Source organism: Hemicordylus capensis, chromosome 1 (assembly GCF_027244095.1).
Source record: "Hemicordylus capensis ecotype Gifberg chromosome 1, rHemCap1.1.pri, whole genome shotgun sequence".
In the NCBI taxonomy this organism is placed as follows: Eukaryota; Metazoa; Chordata; class Lepidosauria; order Squamata; family Cordylidae; genus Hemicordylus; species Hemicordylus capensis.
The window spans coordinates 307334175-307340744 of NC_069657.1; the positions used below are offsets into that span (position 1 = coordinate 307334175).

The window sequence follows — 6570 nt, forward strand, 5'->3', positions numbered from 1 at the left end:
AGTGCTTTATCATTACTTCATTATAAACCGTTCCTTGAGTAGGCTTTACTCAGGAGTAGGCCCTACTAAATTTTACTATGAGGAGAAGTGTTTGGGTGCAGCCCTAAGGTGACTTCCCAGTCCTAAAATAGAGTTACAATGTTCTTCTAAATATTAGGCTTGCAGTTAATGCCAAGCATTGAGAGATTACTATTATTTATTATTATTAGTTGGTTTACAAAAGTTAGATTATAATACAACTCCATAAAACATCATATTTAAAATCAGTTAAACAAAAAAACTATAGTGTGTGTGTGCGTGCGTGTGTGCGTGCGTGTGTGCGCATGCACACACACACACACACACACAGGGCCAGGAGAAGGTGAGAAGGCAGTGAGGGGCCCATTTTAAAATCTTGTCTCTGGGCCCATTCCAACCTTGGTATGCCCGTTTGTTGACAATCTAGAAATGGAAAACAGGGAGAAAATAAATGCTTCAAGACACCATACGTGACTGGCAGATTGTGTTCAGCTTGGTGAGACACAAGTTGTACAGGCCTGCCATATGAATGGCATTTTCTTTAAAAATTAATAGGCTGTTTCTTTTTCAACACACTGATGGGTAGGAACCTCTGTGGCTTTCTCAGATTAAGACAACACCTCTTACGACACATTAAGAGATCATTTATATACAATTCTTAATTCATCTGAAAGTATGCCTTTTGTGTCTTTAAATGTCATTGGATTAGATTTTCATGGCATTCATGATGGAAAATATATCTAGGTTTCTAGAGAATTTCCTTCCATTCCTCTTAACACATTGCAAAAACCTAAAATGGTGCAAATGTCATAATGCAGTGGCTCTCCCATGGCTAAGGGTGATTTTCATATGCTTTTCATTATAAACCTAATAATGGCCCCTCTTCTAAATCATTGTGTGTGGTCCATATCAAACAAATATTGTCTTTTGTTATATTTCATATATTTATTTTATTTTACTAACAGTGTTTAGTCAACAAAGCTGTTTTTAAAAAGACAAACTACAAGCAAGAAAAAGTACATAATCTGAAATCTTGTTGTTACTGCATGTTGCCACTTACCAAATTTAAGTCAGGATGATCCAGGCAAAGATAAACATATTTAAGATCTGTTGATTTCAAAGGAAGAGAATTCACACCACTGGATACAACCCTCACTGCCTGCCTTGGAACTTGGGATTCCTGGGTTTCAGTCAATCTGTGATCCCTTCCAGTGGACAGCTCTGCCTGGAGGGAAAGGAAGGTATTGCGATCAACAGGTTTGAAGGACTCTCAAGTCAGTGAAGTGGAAACCTTATACAATTTATAACATTAATATGTGGGCTAGGGGTGTGTGAGCCAGGTCAATTCAAAACACGTTCTGAATCAAACTGGCCTGATTCAGCCAGTCCAATTTTGAACTGTATCATCCCCAGTTCGAAGAACCAGTTTGCGGGCTGGTTCAGGTATACCTGTAAAGAGGAAACCCTGAGGATTCCCCTTTACAAGTAAAGGGGAATCCTTGAGGATACTCCTTTACAAGTAAAGGGAGCATTCCTTACCCTCCCTAAAGGCCACTCGGGTGGTGGTGAGAGAAAGGGACCTCCGTACTTTTAGCGGAGGCTGCCACATAGGTGGTGAGGTGGCGGCAGATACATTGGAGGTGGCAGGGGGAGGTGGTGGGGTCCTCCAGGCCCTCCACAAGCCCACAAGCCTCCTGGGCTGGCTGTGGCCTGGCTCAGGCCTCTGTGAGTGCACCAAGGCCATTTTTGTGACCTCTGTGCATGCACAGAAGCTATTTGCATCACCACATGATTTGCGAGGTCATGGAAATGGCAACTGTGCATGCATGGAGACCTGAACCGGGCCGCAGCCATCCTGGGCTGTCATTTGGGAGGCTGGCGTGGGGTGGTGGTTGATGAGCCCCTGCTGTTCCCCCCCCACACACACTGCCTTTAATGTCTCTGCCAGCTTGTCACCTATTTCATGCCTAACCTACTTCACAGGGTTGTTGTGAGGAGACACTTAAGTTTGTACACCGCTCTGGGCTCATTGGAGGAAGAGCGGGATATAAAGGTAAAAATAAAAATAAAATAAAATAAAATGGTCTTCACTAAAGATACAGAGGCCCCTTTCTCTTGCCACCTCCCCAGCAGCCCTTAGGGAGGATTAGAGAATGCCCCTTTTACTCCTCAAGCATTCCCCTTTACAAGTATACCCAAACTGGCCAGCAAACCAGTTTGACCTGGTTTGATAGTCGAACTGAACTGGACTCTGTTTGGCTGAACCTGGAACTGGACTGGGCTGGGTCAGTTCAAATCCGGTCCAGATTTGACTGTCCAAACTGGTTCCAAGCACATCCCTAGTGTGGGCTTTGTTTCGTCACACAGTGAATTTCAAACTTTCTACCTTCAGGGAACCCTTTCTTTGTTGATGTGTCTGCTGAGGAGGAATCCTTTAGCATCTGCCATGGAACATCTGTGCAGAAGATTCTGAAGGGTGTCAACGTCCAACTAAGTTCACATCGTGGATTCTTGACAGGTCAGTTGGATTTCATCATTGCTTGGAGTAAACTGGGATTTTGTCTTAGAATATATTCCCAAACACATGGGAGGATCAGTGCTGGTGGGCAAGCTGCCATTCAGGGGCATTTGTCCATCATGATGATCCTCTAATCAAGGCACCCCATACATTTTAAAAGAATCTCAGAGTCTCACTGAACAGAGTGAGAAAGCCACTGGCCGAAGACTATGGTGGCATTCCTACACTATTCATAGCAGGAATGACATTGCCATAACAACAGTGAACTCCAGCCATCTCCTACCCCAGAAAAGGGTAGAAAAACTTTTTAAACTTTACTATCATTAGTTGGTTGGTTTGTATACATTTTTCGTGCATTTTTGTTGCTTTCTGAGAAAGGCTTAGATAGCACTGCACAGCCTCCTACTCTTACAGCAGCTGAGTGTGCAAAGCAGTAGTTCTCTGCATGTAGAGAGCTCACCAATGCTGCTTGCAAGTGCATAGAGCCTCAGTGGCTCTAAAGACTCATATTACCGCTCTAAGACTCTTTCCCGTTGAGAATAATGGGAGAAGGCTCCTACAGTGCATACGTGATTCTTAAGAGCCACTGAGGCTCTGCATGTTTACAGGGAGTGTCAGCCGGCTCTCTACACTCATGGAACCAGCATGTGCACCCCAGTGATGGAAGATCAGGCAGCTGAATGGTATTTAATCCGCAGTCTTTCATACTGATGCTGGCTGAATGAGGAGGTTGCCTAACCTTTGTTGTAAACCGCCCAGATACTTGCATTTTGGGCGGTATATAAATGTATTAAACAAACAAACAAACAAACAAACAAATAATAGAATTGGAAGTTGCCTAACATCTGTCATTGTAATTTCAGTGGTACCACTTTCAGTAATTTCCCTCAGCACCTCAGCTATTTTACATTATATTTCACTGTCGTTACCTTTCTTTGGTCTGGGTTTAGTAGACTTTAGTCAAAATGGGCCCTCTCCCCAGAGGCGTATCTAGGAGAAATAGTGCCTAGGGCAAGCACTGAAATTGTGCCCCCTGTCCAAACATCTGACACCCATCTGATTCTCTGTACATAGCGCCAAACTGAATATGTGTACAGTGACTTATATTATATTAATTAAAAAAATTTTTTTTAAAAAAAATTAATTTTAAAAAATTACCTGTAGCCCCTTTGGGGGGCTTCCTAAAGGCTGTGGGGGGTCTGCAAAGGTTTCCCCTCCCCTCTCTGGCCTCTAGGGCCTCGCAGGGACCATTTCAGCATGTGCGGTGGCCATTTTTTAAAAAAAGAATATTTTTTTAAAATGGCCACTGAAAACAAAATGGCGACTGCGCATGCTCAAATGGCCTCTGCGAGGCCTGGCATGGCCTAGGGCCTCACAGAGGCCATTTGAGCATGCACAGTGGCCATTTTGTTTTCAGCAGCCATTTTAATTTTTTTTTTTTTTAGAAGAATGGCACCCCCCTTCAAGTGGCGCCCGGGGCATGTGCCCTGCCTGCCCTACCCCTAGATACACCCCTGCCTCTCCCAACAAGTCACTGCTCCCACATTGTTAGGTGGAAATATTAGGGGATCATTTCAGCAATTGGCGGTGAAATAGGGGAGAAAAAAGTGATTGTGCTCCTTTGGAAGGGTGGAAGCTGCCATTCCCCCACCACCACCACCACCACTCCCCTTGAAATGATCCTAGGTGGCGTATTGTGAGGTAAAATATGGCAGCTACCATCCAGCTGAATAAGTGCCACTATGAAACAGGTGACAAAATAAGATAAGTCAAGGGGTGGTTTTGCCTCCCTTCAGCCCCCTGAATCCCCAGTCCAAGCCAAAATGTCTCAACTGAGCTTTCAACTCAAAAATAGTGTTTGATATCTGTTGGTGTAGTATATGGCTATACAATACAATATAGTCCCTGAGTTGGTTCACGCGATCACCGGCAGCACACACATTGAAGATAGGGAGGCACCAAGAATGCACCTGCCCTGACATTACTAAAGGCTATCCCATTGTGCTGATGTGAAAGGCTATCCCATTGTGCTGATGTGAAAACTTTTACCGGCGTGAGGGGTGATCATCCATATGATGTGTAGAAAGGTGATTTGGATGATCATCCCTCTCACATGAGTAAAGGACATCACATCTGCACAATGGGAAGTCCTTTAGTGACATCAGGGCACGTGTGTTCTCAGCACATCCCTGCCTTCAACGTATGTGCTGCCAGTGATTGAGAGAACCGGCTCCTTGAAGAATGTATTGAATAGCAACATTCACTAGGATACAATTAAAAACAGTATATAGTTCTTAAAGATTACAGTGAGCTTTACAGAAGGCATCAGCAATGTTTCGAAAGCCTTGCCAGCTTGCTGAGATGGCTCAGCCAGAATGTTACTATATATCAGTTTAAGAGGGGTAACACTGAGCACTTCAACAGTGTTCCAGCAAATCAGTCACAATTCTGGATCACAGGGAATTACATTGTTGTTCCAGCTGGTGATGCTGCCTTTGTGAAGATGTTAGAAACTTCAGAGAGACGTGCGTTATCTGATGTACTACACATACTGTGTTGGTGCAGTATCTATTGTGGGAGAAGAGACAAAATGCACAAGAAATTCAAGAATGTTTACATTATCATTTGTTCCTTCCAGAATCTGACATCTACAGGTGAACTTATTTCACTAAATTTTCTGTGTTGCTTTTAATTCAAAAGATATACTAAGAATCTGTGGATAATTAAATATGCATAACTCAAATGATAAATAAGAATAGTTCAACAACTTTTCAAATTCGGCAAGAGTGATACAATACCGAGGCATCACAGTATGAGCCAGATACTTCAAAAAAACATCAACCTGGATTCAACAGGTCTTCACTACTAACCTAAAAGAGGCTTCACCAGAAGGCCTTTCCAGGAAGCAACTCTGGCACCACAATTGAAAATGGCCTGCTATGCACAAACACAAACTAAATCTCCTGTGGGTGCAGAATTTTAGGTCCTGGCTTTTGCAAAGATCCAGTATATAGGGAGGTTTGTGTTGGAGTAGGCACAATCCCTAAGGCATGTTTATTATGGAAAGTGTAGCATGTTGAGCACAAGATTACATAACATGCAAGAAAAGTGTTTCAATTTCTTTAGTGCTTTCAAGTAATACTGTGCCAAATCATCAAAGAACTAGAAAAAAAATTCCCCTCAACACTGAACACACAGAGATCCAAGGCCCCTAGTTCTAAAAAAAAGTAATCAATCCATGAATTTGCCAGAAGGTTTGATGCTTGCTTCAAGGACAATAACTACACACTTGACATGATAAACCCTATTTTCTGGGAAACAATAGAGTTCAAATGCATGGTTTCAATTAGCTTCAGAATGTGATCAGGATGGCCTCTTCTTTTCCCTGTCTTCCTTCTTGCAGGAAGTAATTGCATTAGTTTCGTGAAAATCAATTAAGTGATGGAGAAGAAAGGATAAACAAAAAGGCAAGACTTTGACTGCAAAGCAGGAAAATAATGTTTCATCTGGCAGAGGCTGCATTTCCAACAGTTTACACAATCCAATCTAAATTATATGTCACAACATAAAACTGCATTTAAAAACCCTGCATAGATCTGGCTAGCAATGCATCAACTCTTCAAGACAAGAACAATAAAAGAAAAGCTGAGATTCAATTTCCGTTCTGCTTAGGGAGGCCCAAAACATATTGTTAACACTTTAAATGTTCAGGCAGTGAACAACTGCATGCTTCTCACCTTCATCTGAGGGCCAAATTTTCAGGGTGAATTCACATCTTCCTCCCCCAGCTGTGGGGAGAGGAATTTAGTTGTGGAGACAATTCAGAATGGGGAAAAGCATAAGTACCCATCCTTGCCTTCTATTTCTCTGCTCCCTATTACTCCATCTAGCCCCATCCATGTAAGTTATCTTTGGATGTTTCCTCCACACATGCACACTGAATGTGTGGAGAGGGGGAGTGAGAGTGTTCTGGCTAGTAAAGCCTCATTACCAATGCATGCCTTAGCCATGCCCAATGTGCTTCCCTGGATTCA

General features: G+C 42.8%; 1 long non-coding RNA gene across 1 annotated transcript; it reads right to left on the reverse strand.

Annotated features, from left to right (window-relative positions):
• Nucleotides 1-1133: 1133 nt before the first annotated feature.
• Nucleotides 1134-6329, reverse strand: LOC128341308 (uncharacterized). Its single transcript, XR_008314336.1, has 3 exons — nt 6274-6329; nt 5004-5104; nt 1134-1243 (listed from the first exon to the last, which is right to left on the reverse strand). It is a non-coding gene; the product is annotated as an uncharacterized LOC128341308 (long non-coding RNA).
• Between the last annotated feature and the right edge of the window lie 241 nt (nt 6330-6570).